This window comes from Lepus europaeus, chromosome 9 (assembly GCF_033115175.1).
Source record: "Lepus europaeus isolate LE1 chromosome 9, mLepTim1.pri, whole genome shotgun sequence".
NCBI classification, from domain to species: domain Eukaryota; kingdom Metazoa; phylum Chordata; class Mammalia; order Lagomorpha; family Leporidae; genus Lepus; species Lepus europaeus.
Genome location: NC_084835.1, coordinates 66,015,184 through 66,043,051, shown reverse-complemented (window position 1 = coordinate 66,043,051; position 27,868 = coordinate 66,015,184). Strand labels below are relative to the sequence as shown.

At 44.2% G+C, this 27,868-nt stretch overlaps 1 pseudogene; it reads left to right on the top strand.

Annotated features, from left to right (window-relative positions):
* LOC133766286 (small ribosomal subunit protein eS7-like) lies at positions 1–27,672 on the top strand (annotated as a pseudogene).
* The last annotated feature ends 196 nt before the right edge of the window (positions 27,673–27,868 follow it).

The window sequence follows — 27,868 nt, the reverse complement described above, 5'->3', positions numbered from 1 at the left end:
ATGTTCAGCTCAAGCACCAAGATCGTCAAGCCCAACAGTGAGAAGCTGGATGAGTTCGAGTTAGGGATCTCCCAGGAGCTCCTAGGGTTGGAGATGAACTTGAACCTCAAGGTTCAACTAAGGGAGCTAAACATCATGGCTGACAAGGAAATCGAAGTTGGTGGTGGTTGGAAACTCATCATAATCTTTGTTCATGTTTCTCAATTAAAATTCTTCCAGAAAATTCAAGTCCAGCTAGCTCGTGAGCTAAAGAAAAAGTTTAGTGGGAAGCAGGTTGTCTTTATCACTTAGAGGAGAATTCTGCCTAAGCCAACTCGAAAAAGCCCTACGAAAAATAAGCAAAAGCACCCTAGGAGCCGCACTCTGACAGCCATGCATGATGCGATCCTTGAGGACTTAGTCTTCCCAGTGAAATTGTGGGCAAGAGAATCCATGTGAAACTGGATGGCAGCTGGCTCATACGGGTCCATCTGGACAAAGCACAGCAGAATAATGTGCAGCACAAGGTGGAAACTTTCTCTGGTGTCTATAAGAAGCTCACAGGCAAGGATGTTAATTTTGAGTTCCCAGAGTTCCAGTTCGGCCAGCGCCACAGCTCACTTGGTTAATCCTCCACCTGCGGCGCTGGCACCCTGGGTTCTAGTCCCGATCGGGATGCCAGATTCTGTCCTGGTTGCTCCTCTTCCAGTCCAGCTCTCTGCTGTGGCCCGGGAGTGCAGTGGAGGATGGCCCAAGTGCTTGGGCCCTGCACCCGCATGAGAGACCAGGAGGAGGCACCTGGTGGCCATTTTGGGGGTGAACCAACAGAGGAAGGACCTTTCTCTCTCTCTCTCACTAATTCTGTCTGTCAAAAGAGAGAGAGAGAGAGAGAGAGAGAGATAGAGAGAGAGAGATGGTTCACAGTAAAAAAAAATAAAGAAATAAAATAACTTTGAAATTTATTTTATTTATTTGAAAGACAGAGTGACAGAGAAAGGTAGAGCCAGAAAGAGAGAGAGATATCTACCTTCCATCTGCTGATTCACTCCCCAAATGGCCACAACTGCCAGAGCTGGGCCTATCTGAAGCCAGGAGCCAGGGGCTTCTTCCAGGTCTCCCCTGTGGGTGCAGACACCCAAGTATTTGGGTCATCTTCCTCTGCTTTCCCAGGTGCATTAGCAGGGAGTTGGAGAAGTGGAGCAGCTGGGACTTGAATCCTCGCCTACCTGGGATGCTGGAACCGTAGGCTCTGGCTTTACCTGCTATACCACAGCACCAGCCCCTTGGCAAAAATTTAAGGATTTTTTTTCTTGATCTAGTTTTTCAAATTGATTTCACAGAATTGCAAAGGTTAGTTTATTGTGATTCTTTTTGTTTTCTGTTTTTTTTATGGTTATTTTCTTCCAAATTATTATTTTTTGTAAATTTGGACTGTCCCTTTCCCCCCTAAAATCAAATAGCTAATGGTTTCTCGCTCTCTTTTTTTTTTTCCCAAAGGAAAGGAAATGCCTTTTTTTTTTTTTTTTACAGGCAGAGTGGATAGTGAGAGAGAGAGAGAGAGAGAGAGAGAGAGAGAAAGGTCTTCCTTTTTGCTGTTGGTTCACCCTCCAATGGCCACTGCAGCCAGCGCATCTCGCTGATCCAAGGATCCAAGGCCAAGAGCCAGGTACTTCTCCTGGTCTCCCATGCGGGTGCAGGGCCCAAGCACTTGGGCCATCCTCCACTGCCTTCCCGGGCCATAGCAGAGAGCTGGCCTGGAAGAGGGGCAACCGGGGTAGAATCCGGCGCCCCGACGGGGACTAGAACCCAGTGTGCCGGCGCCGCAAGGTGGAGGATTAGCCTGTTAAGCCACGGTGCCGGCCATGGTTTCTCTTATTTTTAATACTCCCTTTATGTTTTCTTTTTTTTTTTTTTTTTTTTTTTTGACAGGCAGAGTGGACAGTGAGAGAGAGAGAGACAGAGAGAAAGGTCTTCCTTTTGCCGTTGGTTCACCCTCCAATGGCCGCCGCAGTAGGCGCGCTGCAGCCAGCGCACCGCGCCGATCCGATGGCAGGAGCCAGGTGCTTCTCCTGGTCTCCCATGGGGTGCAGGGCCCAAGCACTTGGGCCATCCTCCACTGCACTCCCTGGCCACAGCAGAGAGCTGGCCTGGAAGAGGGGCAACCGGGACAGGATCGGTGCCCCGACCGGGACTAGAACCCGGTGTGCCGGCGCCGCAAGGCGGAGGATTAGCCTAGTGAGCCGCGGCGCCGGCCTACCTTTATGTTTTCTAATTTACCAAATGTTTGCTTTTTTTTCTTCACTTATTAATTCCTTCTGTTTTGCTTCAATTTATTGTGCTAGTTTTTCACCTAAATTTTGAGTTATGTTCTTTTTAAAGTTTTTATTTGTTAGGGCCGACATGGCTCAGTGGCTTAAGCCTCTGCCTTCAACTCCGGCATTCCATATGCCAATTTGAGACTCAGGTGCTCCACTTCTGATCCAGCTGCTTGGTAATGCACCTGGAAAAGCAACAGAAAATGGCCCAAGTGCTCTTGGGTACCAGGGAGACACAACTGGCGTTCCAGGCTCCTGGCTTCGGTGTGGCCCAGCCCCAGCTATTGCAGCCATTGGGAGTGAACCAGTGGATGGAAGATTGCCTTCTCTCTGCAACTCTACCTTTCAAATAAATAAATAAATGTTTCAAAAATAAATAAATAAAAATAAAAATAAGGTTTTAATTGTTTATTTGAAAGGCAGGGGGAGACAGAGAGAAAGAGCTCCCATGTGTCGGTTTGAAGGAAACTGGACTCAGGAGCTGGAGCCACCACATATGAAATCCATGTACTGTAATGTAGGGTGTGCGTATCTTATCTGGCTTCTTGGCTACCATGCTAACTCTCCACCCCTTAAATTGGATTCTTAATTCTCTTGTATAAAAGGTAAATACTTAAGACTATAAATTTTCTTCTGGACTCTACCTTAATACAGCCCATGTTTTTGTCTTCTGTTTTCACTGTCCACAGTTTAAGTTGATGGTTTCTCTCTCTCTTTTTTTTTTTGTTTGTTTGTTTTTGTTTTTTGACAGGCAGAGTTAGACAGTGAGAGAGAGACAGAGACAGAGAGGAAGGTCTTCCTTTTCCGTTGGTTCACCCCCCAAATGGCCACTGTGGCCGGCGCACTGCGCCAATCGGAAGCCAGGAGCCAGGCGCTTCCTCCTGGTCTCCCATGCAGGTGCAGGGCCCAAGCTCTTGGGCCATCCTCCACTGCCTTCCCAGGCCACAGCAGAGAGCTGGACTGGAAGACGAGCAACCGGGACAGAACCGACGCCCCAACCAGGACTAGAACCCAGTGTGCCGGCGCTGCTAGGCGGAGATTAGCCAAGTGAGCCACTGCGCCAGCCTCTCTTCTTCTTCTTCTTCTTCTTTTTTTTTTTTTTTTCCCTAAGAACTGCTTAAAACAGTTTTACAGAGTGAGTGTTTAACCCAGCAGATAAGGCAGTCACATTCCACATCAGAGTACATGGATTTAATTCCTGACTCCAGCTTCCTGCAAACACAGATCCTGAGAGGCACCAGTGATGGATTCCTGCCATTTACCTGGACTGCGTTCTTGGCTCCCAGCACAGACCCAGCTACTGTGGGTATTTGGGGAGTGAACCAGCATATTGAAGCTTTACCAAGTTCTCATCGTAAGTGGAAAAATCTGAATTCAGGCAATCTGACTTTAGAAACTCAATTCTTAATTATTATACCATGTAAACTTTCATGGTTGTTTCCTAGATTTTTCTCTGTATAGTGTCACTTATGGTCAAAATGAAAGAGATCTCCCAGGGAACAACCTGAAATCAATAAAAACAGGTGAGTGTTTGGTTTCATAATTAAGATTTCAATTAAGACACCTGCATTCTGTATTGGAGTGTTTGGGTTCAATTATCTATTTTGGCTCCTGATTCCAGCTTCTTGCCAATGCAGATTCCAGGAGGCAGCAGGGAATGGCTCAAGGGGTTGGGTCACTGCCACCCACTTTGGAGAGCTGGATTGAATTCCTGGTTCCTGGGTTCAGCCCACTCAGTGCTGGCTGTTGTGGGCATTTGGGAGTAAACCAAAGAATGGGATATATGTGTGTATGAGTGTGTGTGTGTGTGTCCCTCCTTCCCTCTTAAGTAAGAAAATAAATACATAAGGATTGTGAGGACATATTAGTTTGTGGCACAATTTAACAAGGTATCCAGGAAGCCAGATAGCCCTCCAAGGAGGTGAGGAATTGTGGAAAATGGTAGTGTGGCTAGATCCACATAGCTGAAAACTATGTGGAATTTTTATCAGGAAAGTAGCCAAGGGTTGATACACTAAGCAGGGTGTTGTGGTAGCACAAGCGGAAAATAGTTAATTTGAGGATGATAAAATGATTTGTGGGGGCTAGTTGCGGCACAGTAAGTTAGGCCTCTGCCTGCGGCATTGGCATCCTACATGGGAGCCAGTTCTAGTCGCCGCTCCATTTCCAATCCAGCTCTCTGCTATGACCTGGGGAAGCAGTGGAAGATGGCCCAAGACATGGAGAAGCTCCTGGCTCCTGGCTCAGATAGGTGCAGCTCCGGCCATTGTGGGGAGTGAACCAGCAGGTAGAAGACCTTTCTCTCTGTCTCTCCCTCTAACTGTCTGTAACTCTACCACTCAAATAAAATTTTTTGAAAAATGATTCGTGGCTTATACCACACAGCTGAGTGAGTTGGGAAAAAGCCCCACGATGAGAGGGTTAAGGATAGTGTAATGGCTTATCCTTTGCAGACCTTCTGACTTCTGGCTGGAGAGAAAGATAACAGCTCTAATGCAAGTTGTTCCACCTGACACATACTAGCAGGGTAAGAGAGAAACTGGAATGGAGCCTGGGTTGTTTGCCTATGAAGGGTGGTGACAACTCCTTTGTGGTGGAGGGTGGCAGAATGAGAAGCTCTCCATGGACAGCTCTTCAGCTTTTGAGGAAAGAGGAAAATGCTCATCCTGAAGAAGCTAGCAGATTCACTACCAGAAACTGGACCACCTTAAGGAATCCTTTGGGTCCTATGTCTGAAAATGAGCTACAAACCAGGCGGTGCCCTTGCACCTCAGAGGCAGAAAGAATGTCTATTCTCTACATTAGAGAATAAGTCAGTTGCCCAGGCTCTTAAGAGAAGATTCTTGAGGACCTTTCTCACAAAGATAAAGAAAGCAAAACTTAGGGCCCAGTGCTGTGGTGTAATGGGTACAGCCACCGCCTGCAGTGCCAGCATCTCATGCAGGTACTGGTTCAAAACCCGACTGCTTCACTTCTGATCCAGCTCTCTGCTATGGCCTGAGAAATCAGCAGAGGATGTTCCAACCCCTTGGGCCCCTGCACCTGCATGGGAGACCTGGAGGAGACTCCTGGCTCTTGGCTTCAGATCAGCCCAGGTCTGGCCTTTGTAGCCATTTGGGGAGTGAACCAGTAGATGGAAGACCTCTTCTCTTGCTCTCTGCCTCTGCCTCTGCTCCTGCCTCTCTGTAACTCTCTGCCTTTCAAATAAATAAATAAATCTTTTTTTTTTTTAAAGAAAATAATGCAAAACTCCACCAGTAAGGTGGAGGAGAAATAGAGTCCCTAGGTTTCTGATGATTTGGAGTAAGGATGAGAATAGGTTTATGAGATTCTTCAAAAAGTTTATGGAAAATGGAATTAAAAGGTGAGTTTATTTTGATATCAAAAATTGAAATCCATGTATAGTTTTTCCTCATAATATGTGCTTTTGTGAACTTTTTGAAGACATTTCATATGCATGGATTTTTAACCATTTTTTGCACTAAAATGCACATATCTTTTTTTTTTTTTTTTGACAGGCAGAGTGGACAGTGAGAAAGAGACAGAGAGAAAGGTCTTCCTTTTGGCCGTTGGTTCACCCTCCAATGGCCGCTGCGGCCGGCGCACCACGCTGATCCAAAGGCAGGAGCCAGGTGCTTCTCCTGGTCTCCCATGCGGGTGCAGGGCCCAAGGACTTGGGCCATCCTCCACTGCACTCCCTGGCCATAGCAGAGAGCTGGCCTGGAAGAGGGGCAACCGGGACAGAATCCGGTGCCCTGACCAGGACTAGAACCTGGTGTGCTGGCGCCGCAAGGCGGAGGATTAGCCTATTGAGCTGCAGCGCCAGCCAAAATACATATATCTTTTAAATCTTTTTTACCACACTTTTTTTACTCTTTAGATTATTTATTTGAAAGGCAGAGTTACAGAGAGTTAGAAAGAGATCTTCCATCCACTAGCTCACCCCTGAAATGGCCGCAGCGGCTCGAGCTGGGCCAGGCAGAAGCCTGGAGCCAGGAACTCCATCCAGGTCTCTCACATGGGTGGCAAGGCTCCAATCACTTGGGCCATCTTCTGCTACCTTTCTCAGGCGCATTATCAGAAGTGGAGGAGCCAGGACTCAAACATATGGGATGCTAGTGTTACAGGTAGCAACTTAACATATTGCACCACAACACCAATCCCTTTCCACAATTTTTTTTTAAGTCTCCATTTAAGAGAGCTGGTTTCCCAAGCACCAGGAAATAGGCAAGATCCACATTTTTTAGACTCTGGAAAAAGAATTCCAGATCTGCTATCAAACCTACCCTCCCACCCTGGACTAGGGTTATGGAGAAGTGGAACAAGCAATATTTGAAATTGTGCGTTTTCAGGAGAGGAGACTAAGATGTGGACTTGAGTCAGACTAGAACTGATTTGACTATAGAAAAGGGGGAAATGCTACACTGGCTCTAGCACACCCAGCAAGAGCCCTCTGATGGAGGAGATGAGCCAGGAGTAGACAGTGAGAGTAGCAAATCCAACCACTCTCAATCGTGGGTGAAAAGCAGATAAGTTGCTGGGAAATTGGGAACCAAGAATCACATATCCTGATGTTTTCTCTAAAGAAACTTAAAGCCTGGGGCAAAGAGAAGGAACTTGGGAGGGACTATCAAGACATTGTAAAAACATAAGAAACTCAAATTTTATGCAACAGTCACTCAGAGAATTGAAAAGGCCACCCAGAGCTAACAAAAACCAGGTATAACCCACTAACCAAAGACCACAAGCTATACTTATAGAAACAAGTTGGGTTTGTTGAAATGACTGTAGTGAAGAGGATCCAGTTATGGGATGTCTTATTATGGCTGAGGGGTGGAAAGCTTCCAAGATGGTGGAGTAGGGAGGGAGCTTATTGCTCTAGTCTAGGAGAAGACAGTGTTTTTTTTTTTTTTTTGGGGGGGGGGGCAGGCAGAGTGGATAGTGAGAGAGAGAGACAGAGAGAAAGGTCTTCCTTTTTGCCGTTGGTTCACCCTCCAATGGCCGCTGCGGCCAGCGCATCTCGCTGATCCGAAGCCAGGAGCCAGGTGCTTCCCCTGGTCTCCCACGCGGGTGCAGGGCCCAAGCACTTGGACCATCCTCCACTGCCTTCCCAGGCCATAGCAGAGAGCTGGACTGGAAGAGGGGCAGCTGGGACAGAATCCGGTGCCCCAACCGGGACTAGAACCCAGTGTGCCGGTGCCGCAAGGCGGAGGATTAGCCTGTTAAGCCACGGTGCTGGCCTAGGAGAAGAAAGTTTTTTAAAAAGTGAAGAGAGTGCAGTCTCAGGGAAGAGTTAGGGAGAAAATGGCAGAGGAAACTCTACGCAAATTAGAGGGACACAGTGGACCTCCCTGGAGGGCGGGACACCCACAACTCAGGACCCCAGCCACCCAGAGCTTACACTTACCAGCCTTATCAGTGTTGGAGAGTGAGAACAAGTTGACAGAGCATAGAAGCATGTTATCGGGATCTCTGTAGTGCAGGGGGTAATTCTGAAAATGGAGAAAGACCAGGAATGCAGCAGTTGAAGCAAATGCTCTCAATCATTCAGCAGGTAAACAGATGTAAGCTTGGAATCACAGCTTATTTAAAAGATAGCTTATAAGTATGGTGTTTGTAATGTTTGTGTTTCATTTTCTACGCTTACAAAATCTTCAAAGACAATGTATGAGCATTTCATCACAGATGGTTAACTCTAATAAGTTAACTGAATAACTTAACAGCAACAACAACAAAATATGGAGGGACCAGCACTGTGGTATAGTGGATAAAATCCCCTGCTTGGAGCACCACATCCCGTATAGATGCAGGTTCAAGTCCCGGCTGCTACACTTCTGATCCAGCTCCTTGCTAATGTGCCTGGGAAGGCAGCAGAAGATGGCCCAAGTGCTTGGGCGCCTGCACCCATGTGGGAGATCTGGAAGAAGCTCCTGGCTCCTGGCTTTGGCCTGGCTCAGCCCTGGCTATTATGGCCATTTGGGGAGTAAACCAGTGGATGGAAGACCTCTTTCTCTGTCTCTCCTGCTCTCAGCCTCTGTAACTCCGCCTTTCAAATAAATAGATAAATCTTTAAAAAAACCAAAAAGATGGAGGTAGGAGGGGCTTTTTGGAGGGTTTGGGCCTGTTGTGTTGGTTGACTCTAGAAAAGGATTTTTTTTTGGTCAACTTTTGGGATTGCAGTGTAGCCTCCATATGTTCATTAGAAACATTGTTCAATTGGGCTTCTCCAGGCCCTGTTGACACAGAATCTGAGTGCTAGGAGAATTTCTCAGGCCCTAAAAATGAAGGGAGAATGCTGGCTGGAGAAAGTAATAGCAGACTAGAAGGTCATAGAAAAACCTCAACGGGCTGTAGTTCTGGAGGAGCACTCCACAGAAAATTCAAGAAAAGCAGAGAAAAACAAGGGTGATGACTGGCATGGAGACAGAAGGCTGCTCACGTTGTAAAAGATCTAAGGTGGCATTTACCCGAGACACTTAGGCACCTGTCTCCAGCTCTTCCAAGGATGCTAAACTCCACGAGAAGATTCAGAGATGTGTGAGAAGACTCAGGGATGTGGGGAGAGAACAGCCCAGTTATACTGAGAATAACACATCCTGCAGTTCCTCTTCCTGTTGTGGTTAGCTTCATGCTAGAACACCTTGAGGAATTTGGCTTTGCGTTGTGAGCAGTTTTTCAACCAGCAAAGTTGGGGACAATACACTATTTAGTATAAACTTCCCTTTGTTCTAAAAAAATCCACGAGGGGTTGGACAGATTTAGTTTTGCACAAAACTAGGGCAAAAATATTCTCTAAAATGGAAAGGGTTGACATGTTGTGGATCTAAGAATCTAAAATGTTCAGTGAGACCCCATAAATGCATGTGTGTGTGTATGTGTGTGTGTGTGTGAACTTGTGGCTCTTCTCTATTTCTTTTTTGAGAAGCCTTTATTTTAGGTTTAGATCACAGGAACAAGAGGGACACACCCAACAGCTGTAGAAGCAGGAAACATCTTCAATAAGACTGAAGTACCAAAACATGAAAGCTAAGAGTATTTGTGCATATTTTTTCCAGCTAACTTTCTGGAAAAGTCTATGTTTTATATATGTGTTATTGGGAATTGGTTCTCTTTGTGCAGTATCCAGTGTGATTTAGGCAGTTTTGTCTTGGCAAACTTACTGTTTCCTTTGGGGAAGTATTTCTTTTCTAGTCCCATAGTGCAGCAGACGGGCAATTATAAGAGTTGTATTCAACCTCAAACTGGAGGAGGGTCTGTGAAGAAAAACTGGGCTGGGCTGGGCAAAGGTCAACTTGAATTAACTATTGATGGGGGTATTTAGAACTAAAAAAATGCAGAGTTGGGGAAATATAAATAATAAAAATTTCCTTATTTTTCACAGTTTATATGACTGTGTACTTGTATATCTAAACAATCTACATGTTATGTTATTTGTGTGTCTCCTGTGGGGCCATTGAGTTCAAAACTTATAACTGGCCAGCTGCCCCATAAGGGAAGGATGAGTGCTATCCGGTTTTCAAGGAAGAGATTAGTTCCCTTTTAGGAAAGTGAAACCTAGATGAAAAATGGAAACTTAGTCCAGAGGGACTTGTGTTTCTCTCTGGGTTTTGTTGGGGCTGCATTTGAAATGAGGTAGACATGTTTGAGGATACAACTGATTGTTAGGGAAGATGACCTCTGCCCATTTGAAGGCAAGAGTTATAAACAGCAAATGAATCAGATGTAGTCTAAAAACCAGACTATAAATTCTTTAAAACAAACAAACAAACAAAGGGGCTGGCATTGTGGCATGGTGGGTGAGGTTGCCACCTGCAACGCTAGCATCCCATATGGGTACTAATTAGAGTCCTGACTGCTCCACTTCTGATCCAGTTTCCTGCTGGTGCACCTGGGAAGGCAGCGGAGGATGGCCCTAATGCTTGAGCCCCTGTACCCACTTGGAAGACCTGGGGGAAGTTCCTGGCTCTTGGTTTCGGACTGGCCCAGCCCTAGCTGGTGTGGCCATTTGAAGAGTGACCCAGCAGATGAAAGATTTTGTATGTCTCCCTCTCTTTCTCTTTTTTCTCTGTAAACCTGCCTTTTAAAATTAAAAAAAAAAAACATTTTTTTAAAGAGCAGTTTTATGTTCATAGCAAAATTGAGAGGTAGCGATTTTCTTTGCACCCCTCTACCCCATGGATGCATCGCCTCCATTGTCCACATCCCCCACCAGAGTGGTATATTTATTACAACTGGTCAACCTGCACCAACACATCATTATCACCCAAAGTCCATAGTTTACGTTAAGGTTCATTCTTGGTGCTGTACTTTCCATGGATGTGGAGAAATGTGTAAGAACGTGTATCCACCTTTATATACCCTACAGAGTACTTTCACTGCCCTAAAATTCCTCTGTGCTGCACCTTTTTGTCCTACTTCCCACCCTCAACAACCACGGATCTTTTTACTCTCTCTATCGTTTTGTCTTTTCCAGAAAGTCATATATTCAGAATCATATAGTAAGTAGCTTTTTTCAAACTGGCTTTCATATATTCTTCTTTATAATCATGCTCTTTTTGTCCGTCTTGTTCAAAATGTGGTGTTTGGATTATCTCCAATAGTATCATGAGGAAGTTCTTAAAAATACAAATTCCCAATCCCTTTCTTTATTGATTTGAAATATCTGGCCATGGAACCTAGGAATCTATGTTTTAAACACACATTACATGTTATTAGTCTGATAACCTCAGAAGGGTCTCAGTTGTGCTGCCAGGAATTCAGGAGGGAATCCCTATTCATAAAATGTGATGGTCTTGAGGCTGGCACTGTGTCCCAGTGGGTAAAGCCACCAAATGCAGTGCTGGCATCCCTTATGGGCCCTGGTTGTAGTCCTTTCTGCTCCACTTCCAATCCAGTTCCCTGCTAATGCACCTGGGAAAGCAGCAGAGGATGGCCCAAGTGTCTGGGCCCCTGCATCCATGAGGGAGACCAGGATGAAGCTCCTGGCTTCTGGTTTCAGCCTGGTCCAGCCCTCGCCATTGCAGCTATTTGGGGCATAAACCAGTGGATGGAAGATATCTCTCTCTCTCTCTCTCTCTCTCTCTCTCTTTCTAACTCTGACTTTCAAATAAATAAATCTTTTAAAAAATGATAGTCTTTTTTGAAGGAAATGCTCAGGTATTTGACATCTTTTTAAATAGATTTTTTTTTTTTTATTTGAGAGCGAGAGAGAGGGGAATATCAGCAGATATCTCCCATCTCTCCAAATGCCTGCAATGGCTGAGGTTGGGCAGAGACAAGAGTCAGGAGCCAGGAACTCAATCCAGGTCTCCAACATGGAAAGCAGGAATCTGATTAATTGAACCATCACTGCTGTTTCTCAGGATCTGCATTAGCAGAGAACTGGTGTCAGGAGCCAGAGCTGGGAATTGAACCCAGGCATTCTATTGTGAGATATGAGCAACTTAACCACTAGTCTAAATGTCCATTCATGGGCCAGCAATGTGGCATAGAGGGTGGAGCCGCCACCTGCAGTGCCGGCATTCCATGTGGGCACCAGTTCTAGTCCTGGCTGTTCCACTTCCAATCCAGCTCTCTGCTATGGCCTGGGAAAGCAGTAGAAGATGACTCAAGTTCTTGGGCCCCTGCACCCATGTGGGAGACCCGGAGGAAGCTCCTGGCTCCTGGCTTCAGATCCACGCAGCTCCAGCCATTGCAGCCAGCTGGGGAGTGAATTGGCAGATGGAGGATCTCTCTCTCTCTCTCTCTCTCTCTCTCTCTCTCTCTCTCTCTCTCCCTCTCTCTCTCTCTCTCTCTCTGCCTCTCCTTCTCTCTGTGTGTAACTCCGACTTTCAATTAAGTAAATAAATCTTAAAAAAAAAATAAATGCCCATTCCAAAAGAATAGTATTAGTGGAGCAGTTGGTGACCGCCACAGAAAAAAATCTCAAGTAGAAGATTGGGACTTCAAAGCTTAGCTATTCTACAGAGACTGTGTAAATTTTATTTCTGTTGCCAATTGTGGAGACTTTAGTGTGATTGCAGGAGCTAGTGATTTCCTGTGGACTTTGACTCTCTGGATAAACCCAGAAAATACCTTTGCTATCATTTGCTATCAGATTAAGTCTAAGGCTTCCAAGCTGGGCTGCTGGGAGATACTTAAGAAAGTGATTTTTTGAGCTAAACAATAACTTTATAAAACCATTTGAGTAGGGCCTCCCTTGAGTTTTCGTCTTTCTTTTTTTTTAAAGTTTTTTTCCCTTAGTTTTATTTTATGTAAAGAGCAAGCATATTTTCTCAATGAGTGGATGGCTTGGATAACATATATAAAGAAGAGCACTTATTCAACTTAATGAAGCCTCTCCCCTTCATGGACTGATGAAAATGCTGACAGCTCACACTGAGGCTTTGTTTCTGGATCAGACCGTGCCAGTTTGAGCAGATACTGGCAAGAGCAAGAACCCTGGCTGAATTGTCGTGGGTGGCAGATCTGCTGGTGACCCATCTTGCTTCCAGGGGTGCAGTGAAGCAAAAGGCTATCTTGAGTTTTCAGTCCTACCTTTCCCAAATACAGATGATTCCTGACATAACAATGGCCTGATTTAAAAGTTTTCAACTTTACAATTGTGCTAAAGGTGTATCTTTTAGTAGAAACGGTACTTTAAATTTTGAATTTGAACTTTTCTTGGGCTGGTGATGTGTGGTACCATGCTCTCAGATCAGCCAGTCCCCCCAATCATGAGGGGAAACAAGTGAGATGCATTCAGTGTGTTTTTGATTTATAATAGTTTCTTTTTTTTGTAAATAACTACCTTTAATATTTTGGTGTTTCGGCATATATATATATATACATAACATGTAATATATAACCATATACAATGTGTAGTTATCTTAAAATAATTACATATTATATATAAGTATAATGTATAATTATTTTTAAGATAGGTGAGATCACTTTGTGTAAATTCTTTCATGACTTTTAAAAATTTGTTATCTTGTAATCCCAGTAAACATTCCTTTACACCCTCATTTGTAGTGAATGTAGTAATTTATTTCATCTCAATATTTAGTGAATTTCCAATTTCTCCTTATTATAAAAATTCCTGCAGTAAGAATTCATTTTTTTTAAAGCTCAGTGTTACTTCCTTAACATAAGTGACTAAAATGAAAGTGAGAGCTCAAAGGATTGTATTTTAAGGTGTCTGATAGTATTGTCAATTTTCCTTCCAGAAAGGCTGTACCATTTACATTCCCTCCAGCAGTGTATGAACTTGCCTTTCATCACTTCCACCCACCTCGCCTGCATGTTATTGTAACTTTTTCTTCACCAAAAAAAGAACCTTACAATCTTCCACTTCTCTCTGTTGTCACTGTCACTATACCAGCTCGGGCTTGCCAGCAGCAACTTGTTTGGAATTCCATAATAAAAGTCTCTGGCTTTCCTTCGAGCTTCCACACTGCTCCCCTCCTCCTGCTCCTGTGGCACACAGGAGGGTCAGAATTATCATTTAAAACATATACATGGTGGGGCAGGCTCTTAGCCTACTGGTTAAGACACCTGTGTCCATGCCCGAGGGCCTGGGTTTGATTCCTGTCTCCAACTCCTGACTCCAGCTTCCTGCTAATGCAGACCTTGGAGGGGCATCAGGTGATGAGTGATTGGGGCCACTTGGGGACTGAACCAATGGATGGGATATCTCCCCCTCCCTCTTTCCCCCTCCCCCTCCTCCTCCTCTTACTCCTCCCCCTCCTCTTTTCCCTCCCCCTCCCCTCTCCCTCTCCCCCTTGCTACTCCCCTTCCTCCTTTCCCTCCCCCTCCCCCTCCCCCTCCCCCTCCCTCTCCCCCTCTCTCCTTCTCCCTTTTCCCCTCCCCCTCCCCCTTGGCTCATGGCTTTGGTTTACCCTAACCCTGGCGATTGAGGGGCATTTAGGAAATGAGCCAGTGAATGGGATCTCTCTATGAATAGATGATTTATAATATTTTCAACTTACGATGGATTTGTAGGGCCATGACCTTATGTTTCCTTGAAAAATGGCTATACTACAGACCCTCACTAACATTCAAGTCAAAGGTTGGAAACTGGGGCTGATGTTACAGTACAGTAGGTTAAGGCAGTGTCTGCAACACTGGACTCTTGAATCAGAGTGCCAGTTAATGTCCTGGCTACCCTGCTTCCGATCCAGCGCCATACTAATGTGCCTGGAAAGGGAGCAGAGATGGCTCAAGTGTTTAGGCCTCTGTCAACCACATGGAAGACCCGGATGGAGTTCTTGGCTCTGGGCTTCAGTTTGGCTTAGACCCTGCCCAGTGTATGGAAGATCACTTTCTCTGACTCTCCTTCTTTCCCTCACTTTGCCTTTCAAATAAATAAAATAAATAAGAGAACAATAAGGTTGAAAGCTACTGTCTGGACTTCTTGGCCTCATGGTGCTAAGTGATGACAGAGTTGACAGGAGCCCAATAACAGCTAGGACTTGCTCCCTGCCTCACCTGTGTTCTGTACCCACCCAACTCTATCTCTATAAATGCTCAGTAACATCCTCCCTTCCTCTTTTCTTTCCCTCGTGTGCTTTATTTCATTACTAATCTCCTGCGAAAGCAAAACTGACAATTTGTTCTGCTTCCAGTATGATTAAGCACATCACATGCTCTAATTAGCAATAAAATAAAATTATTGTGCACACGTAGAAAAAATGGAAATACTGCACTCATCCGGACTAGTTCTATTCTCCAAAACAATAAACCCTGGAAAATTTCCAGTGAAACCTGGTCTCTTTTAAAAATGTTATCTCTGGGGCTGGTGTTGTGGCGTAGCAGGTAAAGCTGCTACCTGCGAAACAAGCATCTCATATAGGCACCAGTTCAAATCTTGGCTGCACCAGTTCCAAACCAGCTCCCTGCTAATGGTCTGCGAAAAGTAGCAGAAGATGGCACAAATATCTGGGCCCCTGCCACCAGTGCAAGACCTAGGAGAAGCTCCTGACTCCTGGCTTCTGCCTGACCCAGCCCTGGTTGTTGCACCTATTTGGGGAGTGAACCAGCAAATGGGAAATCTCTCTCTCTCTCTCTCTCTCTCTCTCTCTCTCTCTCTCTTTCTGTTTTTCCCTTTCTCTTTGTAACTCTGCCTTTCAAATAAATAAATAAATCTTAAAAAAAGATTTGTTTGTTTATTTGAAAGGCAGAGTTACAGAGAGGCAGAGAGAGGTCCTCCATCCGCTGGTTCACTTCTCAGATGGCCGCAACGACCAGAGTTGTGCTGATCCGAAGCAAGGAGCCAGGAGCCTCCCCTGGGTCTCCCACATGGGTGCAGGGGCCCAAGGACTTGGGCCATCTTCCACTGCTTTCCCAGGCCACAGCAGAGAGCTGGACTGGAAGTAGAGCAGCCAGGACTTGAACCGTCGCCCATATGGGATTCCAGCATTGAAGGCAGCGGCTTTACCTGCTCCTCCACAGTGCTGGCCCTTACAAACAAGTCTTAAAAAAAAAAAAGTTAACCCTGACTTGCAATGCTAATGTCTGAAGACATAAAGGGTCTTTGTAAATACGACACTCCTCTGATAAAGTTACCCACCAAAAACAGACTGATATGAACTTGGTACCCTTGATAATTTTGCCTTTCTTCTTTTTTTAAATACTTGTGTTTTAAAGTTGATGAGCCAACCTTTCTGGGTTCTTCAGAAAGAAGTCTGACATCCTTGCACCAAGAGTAAGTAAAATATTTCTCTTTCCTTTTCTTTCTTTCTTGTTTTTTAAATTTTGAGTGCTTTTTTTTAATAAAAAATTATGTACCTTTAAATTGACAAAATTACATTTATTTTTGCTGTACAATGTATTTCAAAATATTCATACACTCGGGAATGGCTAAATTGAACTAAATGACATTTGAATTACTTCATATACTTTTTTTTGTATTTTAAAAAGCCAAGCAGTTTGTGTGGAGACACTAACCAGAAACAAGCTCTGGATCTAAAGGACCGAGTCTTCTCCTTTTTCTCCTCCTCCTTTTCCTTCTCCTCCTTCTTAACTATTCATTTGAGAGAGAGAGAGAGAGAGAGAGAGAGAGAGGGAGGAGGGCTTCCATCTATGATTGATCCCTCAAATTCCTGCAATGACCAGGACTGGGCCAGACTGAAGTCAGGAGCTGGGAACTCAAGCCAGGTCTCCCATGTGGATAGCAAGGACCCAGCCACTTGTACCATCACCTGCTGCCTCCCAGGGTGCACATTAGCAGGAACTGGAATCAGGAGTGGAGCTGGGACCTGAACACAGGCATTCTGACATGAGATGTGGGTATCCCAACCTGTGTCCTACCTGCTTGGCTAAAAGCCTGTCTCAGGAGGTTCTCCTTAACCTTCCTGGTAGGTTTCTTTTTCTGCTTGTACTGTAGATTTATTGCAATGGGAGGGTGCCAGAGGGCATAGTACAAAGGGGTAGAAAGAGTGCTAATGATATACTTAAGAGATTGTTCCATTGAGGAAAGGAAGGAAATTCTCACCACAAAAAGTAAGTATATGGGCCAGTATGTGGTCGAGTGGCTAAGAGACCAATTAAGATGTTTACATTCCATATTGGAGTGTCTGACTCTGTCCCGTAACTCCAGCTTTCTGCTAGTACAGACCTTGGAGGGCAGTGGTGATGGCTCAAGGAAGTGCATCCTTGTCACCCTTGCAATAAAATCAGCTGCATTTCTGTCTCCCCAACTTCAGGTAAGCATCGTCATCTACATAGGAACCTAAGCTCTGAACTTGGGCATCGTCCTTGACTCCTACCTCTCCTCAGTTTCTTTTTCTTTTTTTTTCTTTAATTGCTCTTGGTATAGGACTCTTTTTTTTTTTTTTTTGTAGATTTATTTATTTATCTGAAAGAGTTTTTACACAGAAAGAGAAGGAGATGCAGAGAAAGAGAGAGAGAGGATGCAATGGCTGGAGCTGCGCTGATCCGAAGCCAGGAGCCAGGAGCTTCTTCTGGGTCTCTCACGTGGGTGCAGGGGCCCAAGGACCTGGGCCATCCTCCCCTGCCTTCCCAGGCCATAGCAGAGAGCTGGATCAGAAGTGGAGCAGCCGAGTCTCAAACCAGCGCCCATATGGGATGCCGGCACTGCAGGCGGCTGCTTTACCCACTACGCCTCAGCGCCGGCCCCTCCTCAGTTTCTTATCCAAGGACTGTCAATTGCATTTCCTAAATGAAATGGAATTCTGTTCCTTTAACATCTGTCCATTTGGCAAGCATCACTTCTTCTATTTTTAAATTTTTTACTTAAAATATATTTTGTATTTATTTATGGTGTTTATTTTTAATTGACAGAGATTGAATATATTATATCATGTATAACATGTTTTGAAATTTTTACGTATTGTGGAATGGCTAAATTAAGTTAATTAGCATAGGTATTATCTCGCATACTTATGTTTTGATGGTAACAACACTTAAAATCTACTCTTGTAAGCAATTTTCAAGAATATAATACATTGTTATCAACTATACTACTGTGTTGTATGATGATCTCTTGAACATATGCTAATTAACTTAACCATGGAAGGTTTTTGACCTGGGATAGGGCATGATTAGACAGACTAATGGCTTCTTGGAGGCTGTTACAGAAACCCAGTTAAGACGTTACAGTCAACAGCTAAAGTGTAAGGTTTGAGGAGGTGGGGTGATAACTATTTTTCTTTCTTTCTTTCTTTCTTTCTTTCTTTCTTTCTTTCTTTCTTTCTTTGAAAGAAAGAGTTACAGAGAGAGGTAGAGACAGAGAGAGAGGTCCTCCATCTGCTGGATCACTCCCCAGATGGCCGCAATGGCCGGAGCTGTGCCGACCCGAAGCCAGGAGCCAGGAGCTTCTTCCGGGTCTCCCAAGTGGGTGCAGGGGCCCAAGGACTTGGGCCATTTTCTATTGCTATCCCAGGCCATAGCAGAGAGCTGGATTGGAAGAGGAGCAGCCGGGACTAGAACCGGCGCCCATATGGGATGCCGGCGCTTCAGGCGAGGGCGTTAACCCGCTATACCACAGCGCTGGCCCCAACACAGGCTTCTGATGACTATTTTCTTGTTCTTCTTTGAAGCTCAATTTCTGGCCTATGTTGGGCATATGAGTGGCAACAGTGCTGAACGAATAAATGAGTATCAGTTATTTAGGTTTCTGTGCCTGTTTTATTCATCTCTGTCTCTTCCATCCTGTGCTCAGTGTTTTTTTGAATTGCCTTTACTTATGTGGCCAAATAGGGGAGAGCTTTCTTGTTCCTGACACCATGTTTCTCTTAAATGCTGTGCGGATGAAAATATTATAACACGCCCCTCCTCTAAGTGCTTCCTTTGTAGGTTCACAACCCAACCCAGTTTCTTTTTTGGTAATCAGTTTCATTTCTTTTTCTTTTCTTTTCTTTTTTTTTTTTTATTTGAGAAGCAAAGAGACAGATGTAGAGAGACAGTTGGAAAAACAGACAGACAGAAACATGGCTTCCATCCTCTGGTTCTTTTTTTTTTTTTTTTTTTTTTTTTGACAGGCAGAGTGGATAGTGAGAGAGAGAGACAGAGAGAAAGGTCTTCCTTTTTGCCGTTGGTTCACCCTCCAGTGGCCGCTGCGGCCGGTGCATCTCGCTGATCCGAAGCCAGGAGCCAGGTACTTCTCTTGGTCTCCCATGCAGGTGCAGGGCCCAAGCACTTGGGCCATCCTCCACTGCACTCCCGGGCCACAGCAGAGAGCTGGCCTGGAAGAGGGACAACCGGGACAGAATCTGGCGCCCTGACTGGGACTAGAACCCGGTGTGCTGGCGCCGCAAGGCAGAGGATTAGCCTGTTAAGGCACGGCGCCAGCCAATTCTCTGGTTCTTTTCCCAGAATCCTGAAATGCCACTCAGTTGGTTTGGGCTGAAGCTGGGAGCTGGGAACTGAGTCCAGGGTCTCCCATATGAGTAACTGGAACCCAAGCACTTGTGCCATCTCTGCTGCCTCTCACGGTTTGCATAAACAGGATGCTGGAATCAGGAGCAGTGCCAGGAATCAAACTCAGGTACTCCCATATGGGGTGTGGGCCTCATCTTTATCCCCGCATCTCTTATTGGCAATCAATATTTGCCAGCAATGAGTTTCAAATGTTCAAACTCACCATGCTTACATTTTAGATAACTATAGATATTTTATTAAAAATAGCACAAAATGTGTGTATGTTCCAACCCACAATGGTGCTAAATGGAAATAAGTGTCACATGAAGAAAAGTCGGCATAGCACTCTGCCTCTAAATTGACTGAAACAAGATCTATTTTTTTTAACTTTTATTTAATGAGTATAAATTTCCAAAGTACAGCTTATGGATTACAATGGCTTCCCCCACCCCATAACTTCCCTCCCACCCGCAACCCTCCCCTTTCCCGCTCCCTCTCCCCTTCCATTCACATCAAGATTCATTGAAACAAGATCTATTAAAACTGAAACTTTCAGAAAGGGCAGTTAACAATTCTGTCCAGATTTCAAGTCATACTAGCCAGCAGAATTTGTTCTTAATTTGATTGATAGCTGTTACCAGTCTATGAAAATTTTTCGGTGACACATCTTAATACATCAGCACTAAGTCTTATAGTTTTAGAGGACTTCAAAGGAAGTTGAATATTTATTTTTTGTTTGTTTGTTTTTTATTTTTTTATTTTTTTGACAGGCAGAGTGGATAGTGAGAGAGAGAGAGAGAGAGAAAGGTCTTCCTTTTGCCATTGGTTCACCCTCCAATGGCCGCTGCGGCCGGCGCATCTCGCTGATCCGAAGCCAGGAGCCAGGTGCTTCTCCTGGCCCAAGCACTTGGGCCATCCTCCACTGCCTTCCTGGGCCATAGCAGAGAGCTGGCCTGGAAGAGGGCAACCGGGATAGAATCCAGTGCCCCAACCGGGACTAGAACCCGGTGTGCCGGCGCCGCAAGGCGGAGGATTAGCCTGTTAAGCCACGGCGCCGGCCTGAATATTTGTTGTTAATGTATACAGATGTCATACAGAGAACGGAATTAATGGACATATGTCTTGATTCACAGTATTGTTTGAACCCCAAGTTGCCTTTATGCAATGTTCAGGCTGTGGAGCTAGAAACATTTGAATTTCAATCCTAGCTCTGCCAACTGCTAGCTATGTAACTTTTGGCAAGTGATTTATCCTTTATGTCTCAGTGTCCTCATTTCTAATATATAAATATTTATTTATCTGAATCCATTGAAATAATGCCTCATTCACTCAAAACATGGCAGTTGCTATTATGGCAACGTTCACAGTAAGAATGTCAGCCCTGAGTGCATCAATCAGGATTGTTAGTTGCAAGGAAAAGAAGCCATCTCCAGCTCTTTTAAAAGCAGAAATAGTATTTTTGACTAGTAAATTGGGTAGTTTGTGGATTTCCTGAAAGATTAAAGGTTCGGTAGCTCCACCACTACCAGGCTAGACCAAACCTTCACTGTCTTTTTCCTGGATTGTTGTATTTGCTTCCTGAGTCATCTGCTGGGTTCTGCATTGGGTCCCTTACAGTTTACCTTCAACACAATGGTCGGAGTAGTTCTCTAAAAAATGTGCCAGATCATACACCACATCTGTTTCGAGTCCTCCAATTCAGGGTAAAAGCCGAAGTTACCACAACAACCTATGACACCCTGCATGCTCTTCGCTTTTCATTGTTTCTCTTCCTTCTCATTGCTGTCTCTGATCTTATCCTCTGTTCCCCTCTATCACAACACCATTCACACTTTTTATGTAATTATTTATTTTCATTTTATTTGAAAAGCAAGAGAGAAAAAGAGAGATCTTCCATTTGCTGGTTCACTCCCCAAATGCCCACAAGGCTGAAGCCAAGAGCTAGGAATTCAATCCCGTGTTCCAATGGGTGGTAGGGACCCAACTCCTTGAGCCATCGTCTGCTGCCTCTCAGGGTGCACACTGCCAGGAAGCTGGATTGGAAGTGGAGCCGGGGCTCGAACCAGGCACTGTGATATGGGATGTGGGTGTCCCAAGTGGCGTTTAACTGCTGTGTCAAGTGCCTACCTGCAGCAACGCTCTTGAGCTCTGAATGTTTGTGCTTGTTTTCCCTTTGCCAGGAATACTTGTCTCCGAGATCATGACACAACATGCTTCTCCTCTTCCTTTGGCTTTCTGTTCAAATATCACCTTATCAGAGAGATCTTCTCTGACTTATCTAAAACTGTGTCCCTTCTGCCTTTAGTATGTCCCATCCTTTCTTTATCTCCATGATACAATAATACATTGATCATCATCTGACATTCTGTATATTTAAGTGTTAAATTGTGTCTATCTTCCCCTATAGAATGTGAACATTGTGAAGACAGGGACCTCAAGTTCTAAACAATAAGTATTTGCTGAATGAATGCATGATGATATATCTTTGATACTTCTCACTTTATTATCTAAAAATGGTATTCTAAGTACACACAAAATGGTGTCCCTCCTTTATGTAATTTCTAGAGTTTTATTTTTAGGACAGATATTATTATGCCACTGGGCATATAAATTTTTCTATTGTTTCTGGCTGCCAATACTATCATGCTTCTCAATTTGGGGTAAGAGGGGGTGAGGAAGTTACAGGATAAAGCAGTGTATCATTCTAGTTCAGAGAATCCATTTTGCCTTTAGGATTAAGGCAGGGGGAGAACTTTTCAATTTTATTCCTTTTCAAAAGTTTTGCCACGTGAGTGTATATATGCAAGCAGAATTAGCAGAATCACATCTTCCCATTGAGTGTAGCTGGGTGAGAAACATGAAAATTCAGGAAGGAGACAATTTTATACAAGCAGTAAGTGACTTAAAAACTTGGTCTTTTGATGTTGTTAAAAAATCTGCTCTATTAGAGCTGTAACTGAATCAGAATGTACAGGATAATTATGAAAATATCAAAGTTTGTAGGATTTGATAATGAGCTTGATGTGGAAACAAACTGCAGCTTGGCGATCCCAGCAATCCCAGTAATAAGCAAAAGCACAAAAATGCAGAGCCCGAAAGTGCTGTTGCAAGTAGGCATCTGAAACAGCAGTTAAACGCTGCCTTGGACACCCACATCCCAATTCACAGCGAATTTAAAAAGCTTATAATGTACTCAGTTCTTCATTAAACTGTGGGGTTTTACTATTATGGGTATAGTTGACAACAATCCCAAGTGTTTAAGCAAGAAGGAAATTATCACTCTTGTAAGTGACACTTAAAAACTAACTACATGATACTCCTGAGGAAGAATAGGGTGAGGTGGTTTGCTTCACTGGACATTAAATGTAATAAAAAGGGAGGGGGGTTGGACCTTTAGCCTTGTAGCCTTGTAGTTAAGATGCTGTTTAAGGCGTGGTTCCTGCCATCCATGAGGGAGAGCTGGAATGTGTTCCTGGCTCCTGCCTTCAACCTGGCCAAGTCCTGGCTATTTGTGGACATTTGGGGACTGACTCAGTGGATGAAAGCTCTATTTTTCTATCTTTTTGCCTGTCAAATAAAAAAAGTCAAACATAATAAAGCTAGAGTAGTTAATGTAGTGTGATATTTGCAGAGAGTGAGAAACTTGACCAATGAAACAGACTAGAAATCACCCAGGAACAGAAGCTTGCATTTACAGAATCTTAGTATGTGACAAAAGTTATACAGTATATATCAGGGAAAAGATGGACTGATTATTTGATAAATGATGCTCAAATGGCGATTCATTTTAAAAAGTTGGATCCCTTTTTAGTATCATATGTGAAAATCAACTTTAAGCAAATCAAGGACTTAATTTTTTTAAGTTTATGCATCAAGATGTGCATCAGATTTTCTTAATATTTACTCAGATTTGTAAGAAGATGTATTTATTTGAAAGGCTGGGCAACAGAGAGAGGGGGAAAATAGAAAGAGAGATCTTCTATCCCTTGGTTCACTCTCAATATGGCTACAACCGCTAGGGTTTGACCAGGCAGAAGCCAGGAGCCAAGAACACAATCTGGATCTTGCATGCAGGTGGCAGGGACCCAGCTACTCGTGTCATCATCTGCTGCCTCCTAGGGTGCACATTAACAGGAAGATGGATCAGAAGGTGGGAGTGGGACTTGATCCCAGGCACTCCCAGATGGGAAGCAGGCTTTCTTGGTGGCGGTATAACCCACTGTGCCACAAAACATGCCCCAAGACTAAAATTCTGATTCTATGTTCTGCCTGATATACATCCTAGAAGGCAGAAGGTGATTGGGTTTCTGCCAATTGGGTAGTTGGGTTTCTGCCACCCATGTGGGAGGTCTGGATTGAGTTCTGGCTCCCAGCTTCAGACAATCCAGTCCCGGTCATTGCAGCCTTTGGGGAGTGAATAATCAGGTGGATGCTCTCTCTGTATCTTTGTCTCACTGTCTTTCAAATAAATAAAATAAATACAATTTTGAATGGTTAAGTCAGTCAGAGTAAACTAATTCCTTTTATTTTTATTTATTTATTTATTTTTAATTTTTGACAGGCAGAGTGGACAGTGAGAGAGAGACAGAGAGAAAGGTCTTCCTTTTTGCCGTTGGTTCACCCTCCAGTGGCCGCCGCGGCTGGCGCGCTGCAGCCGGCGCACCGCGCTGATCCGATGGCAGGAGCCAGGTGCTTATCCTGGTCTCCCATGGGGTGCAGGGCCCAAGGGCTTGGGCCATCCTCCACTGCACTCCCTGGCCACAGCAGAGAGCTGGCCTGGAAGAGGGGCAACCGGGACAGGATCGGTGCCCCGACCGGGACTAGAACCTGGTGTGCCGGCGCCGCAAGGAGGAGGATTAGCCTAGTGAGCCGTGGCACCGGCCAACTAATTCCTTTTATAAAAAAATATCTTGGGGCCACATTGTGGCATGGTGAGTAACACTACCACCTGCAACACTGGCATCACCAGTTTGTGCCCCAGCTCTTCCACTTCCAATCCAGCTCCCTGATAATGGTCTAGGAAAAGCATCAGAAGATGGCCCAGGTGTTTGGGCCCCTGCCACTCAAATGAGAGATCCAGACGAAACTCCTGGTTCCTGGCATTGGCCTGGCCCAGCCTTGGCCAGGAGCCAGGAGTCTTCCATCTGCTGATTCACTCCCCAAATGGCCACACTGAAGCCAAGAACCAGGAGCTTCTTCCAGGTCTCCCACGTGGGTTCAGGGGCCAAGCAGTTGGTTCATCTTTGGCTGCTTTCCAAGGCTACTCCCCAAATGGCCGCAACAGTCAGAGCTGGGCCAGTCCGAAGCCAGGAGGCAGGAGCATCTTCTGGTCTCCCATACAGGAGTGGGGGCCCAAGCACTTGGGCCATCTTCCACTGTTTTCTCAGGCCATAGCAGAAAGCTGGATTGGAAGAGGAGCAGCCGGGACTAGAATGGGCACCTGCATGGGACACCAGTGCCACAGGTGGAGAATCAACCCACCACGCCACAGAGCTGCCCCAATATTATTATTATTTTTCCTGATTTCTTCCTAACCAGTTACCCAGATACTAAAAGATTGAGCCTACAGGTAAGGAATGGATTGTTGTAAACAAAAAAAGATGCAGATCAATATTTTTTCTGCTTAAAATATTTATTTATTTGAAAGGCAGCATTACAGAGAGGCAGAGGCAGAGGCAGAGAGCGAGTGTGAGTTCTTCCATCTGCTGGTTTACTCCCCAGATGGCTGAAATGGCCGGAGATGAGCTGATCTGAAGCCAGGAGCCAGGAGCTTCCTCTGGGTCTCCCATGAGGGTGCAAGGGCCTAAGGGCTTGGGCCATCTTCCACTGCTTTCCCAGGCCATAGTAGAGAGCTGGATTGGAAGTGGAGCAGCTGGGACTCAAACCAGCGCCCATATGGAATGCTAGCACTGCGTGCAACAACTTTACCCACTACCCCACAGCACTGGCCCCAGATCAATAGTTTTGATTGGAAGTTTGTTCACTCATTCATGACAACAGGTCTTGAACAGTGACCTTACTATCTAATTAGTTTCATAAGCAAAGTCACTCCATGAACCATGACTTTTTAGTCTGTATGACATAAAGATTTCAACTTTTGCTAAAGAAACAGAAGCAGCTTTTTTTTTTTTTTTTTGAGATTTATTTATTTTACTTGAAAGGCAGAGTTACTGAGAGGCAGAGAGAGAGAGAGAGAGAGAGAGAGAGAGAGAGAGAGAAAGAAAGGTCTTCCATCTGCTAATTCACTCCCCAGGTGGTTGCAATGGCCAGAGCTGCGCCAATTCGAAGCCAGGAACCAGGAGCTTCTTCCTGGTTTCCCATGTAGGTGCAGGAAGCCCAAGGCCACCTTCTACTGCTTTCGCAGGCCACAGCAAAGAGCTGGATTGGAAGTGGAGCAGCCAGGACTTGAACCAGTGCCCATATGGGATGCCGGCACTGCAGACGGTAGCTTTACTGGCTGTGCCAGAGCATGGGCCCCTAGAAGCAACTTTTAAATGCCCATTTAGCTAAGCCTTGCTTGCTTAACTGAGCTAATTAAAACCCGCCAGTTTTAATCCTCTGTTTTCCTTATCTGCTGAGAAGGTTGTTAGTAGTGCTAAATTTTTCCTGAGTTTTGTAGATCAACTGTTGTATTTATATGGCCCTGGCTATAGATATGGATATGGATCCAGGGTTTGGCTGCTTTAAATTGCTCCATTTAAATGGTTTACACTATATACAAATAACTCAATTACAGAACCATCTGTTGATTTTGAAAGGTTACAGCTTTAAGAAAAATTTCAATTTAACTTGAGGTAACACTCAAGCAGCTTGAGCTGCTCAGAATTATGACGTTCCAGAAATAACAGGGGCTTACCTATGACTATGAAATGTCATTTTTGTTTTGGTTAATGTAAAAGCAAAAAATACCCAGCCATGTAATCTGTATTTATGTACACACAAACCAAAACTCCAAAATAGCTGAGGCATTATAGGTTAAACACAGTGAAGACTAATGATTATGGACATTTTCTCTAGCACTTAGAAAAGCTGCTCTCTAATGCAGAGGAAATAATATACCACGGCATTATCAAAAGATCTTTATTTGACTATGAAGTGACTAAGGCAAGCCATTATTTATTCAGCATAATCTGTGCTATTGATGAAAGAACAAATGAAATCCAACAATATCTTCAACACTGCTTCAAAACATATATCAAAGTTGACTTTCATTAGAATGTAGTTCTCGCCAATACAATAAAGAATCAAGTCCTAGGCTTTATAGAGAGAGCAGTATGTAGCGGTGCAAGAGTTTTTGAGCTTTATCGAGGAAGTTAAGTTAGTCTGTCTCCATAGAAAGCAATTGTAACTGGAGTATGCTTTAATTTGCCTCTCGATTATAAAGCCAGCCTCATCTGGATCTTTCCGCTCCTCTAATTAGAAACATTCACTCTACAACTGCTGTATAAGGCACCAATTCTTTCTGCAGAATCAAGAACTCCAAGCTCTTTGGTTTCTCAGTAGCAACATCTCTTATTTATCAGATTCACTGTCTGATAAAGTTTTGTTTTTGTTGTTTCTTTTTCCCTTTGGTACTTTTTCTTTCCCAGCTTTTTGAGGATCAAGAAATAGAAGTTTTATTCACTTTCTCAAGAACTGTCAGTGTTTGTAAATCCCACCCTCTTAAGGAACAGAAGATTAAAAAGCTACAAACAGAACTTCCCATTCACTACATTTTTGTCCTGTATTATTCCATCACCACATCTTCAGGCTCCGCCTCTTCAGATTTTCCACCCTTTTCATTCATAATGTTTTACATGTAGTTTTTGTAAGAAAAGGGGGCATAGAACAGAGAAGAGACAGAATATGAACATGTCCTTGTTTCATCAGTTTTACTAGAGAACATTTTTAATTGTGGGCTTGAAGAGTTATTATTCATCACCTCTGAGCTGCTCCTGGTCTGGTCTGTGCTGTCTCAGGTCTAGCCAGCCTCAAGCCTGAGCCACACTCAAGCAGGAAGGGTATGGGGGCCTTTACCTGGGGCCACTAAGTTTTGGGGTAGTTTTCTATAAAGCCATTTATACCCGATTTAAATGAAACTTAAATATTTATACTCCATATAGTGATAGCCACTGAAAATAAAAAAAAGTAGAGAAATAGAGAACTAGGTTCTCTCAACACTTTGTTTACTTGAGATGAGAACTAATACAGAATAAACTCATATTTTTTGAAGAAAAAATGCTTTGAGGAGTTTTTCTGAAAATAAGTTACTGGCAAATGGTCCCAGACTGTTTAAGGAGGGCACACTGCCATCCAAGAGACTGATTCAGACTATCTAGAAGATACACATCAATGTTTTCACCAACAGTTGACCATAAAACTGCACATTTTGAGCCTCTTCCCTTGGAATTGATCAAGATCATGATCTTCTAGACATGTGAAAAGAGTTTTTCTTTGTATCTCCGTGATTGTACAATTTGTCACTACAGAGAAACCAGAAACTGATGATGAACCTCTGGCTGGAGTCCCAACTTGCTGAAATAGGATGGCAATTTATCCAACCCCTTGAACATTAGAAAAACAATTTGCTTTTCTTGTGTCATTTAAATCAAACACCAGTGCATAAAAGAATAGAAACATTCACATGAATTTGAAAGGTAAAACATAAGTTGAGGATTTTTAGTCTCCCCTCTTCCCCTAAGGCCCTTTCAGAAACAAGAATGGCATTTGGCCAC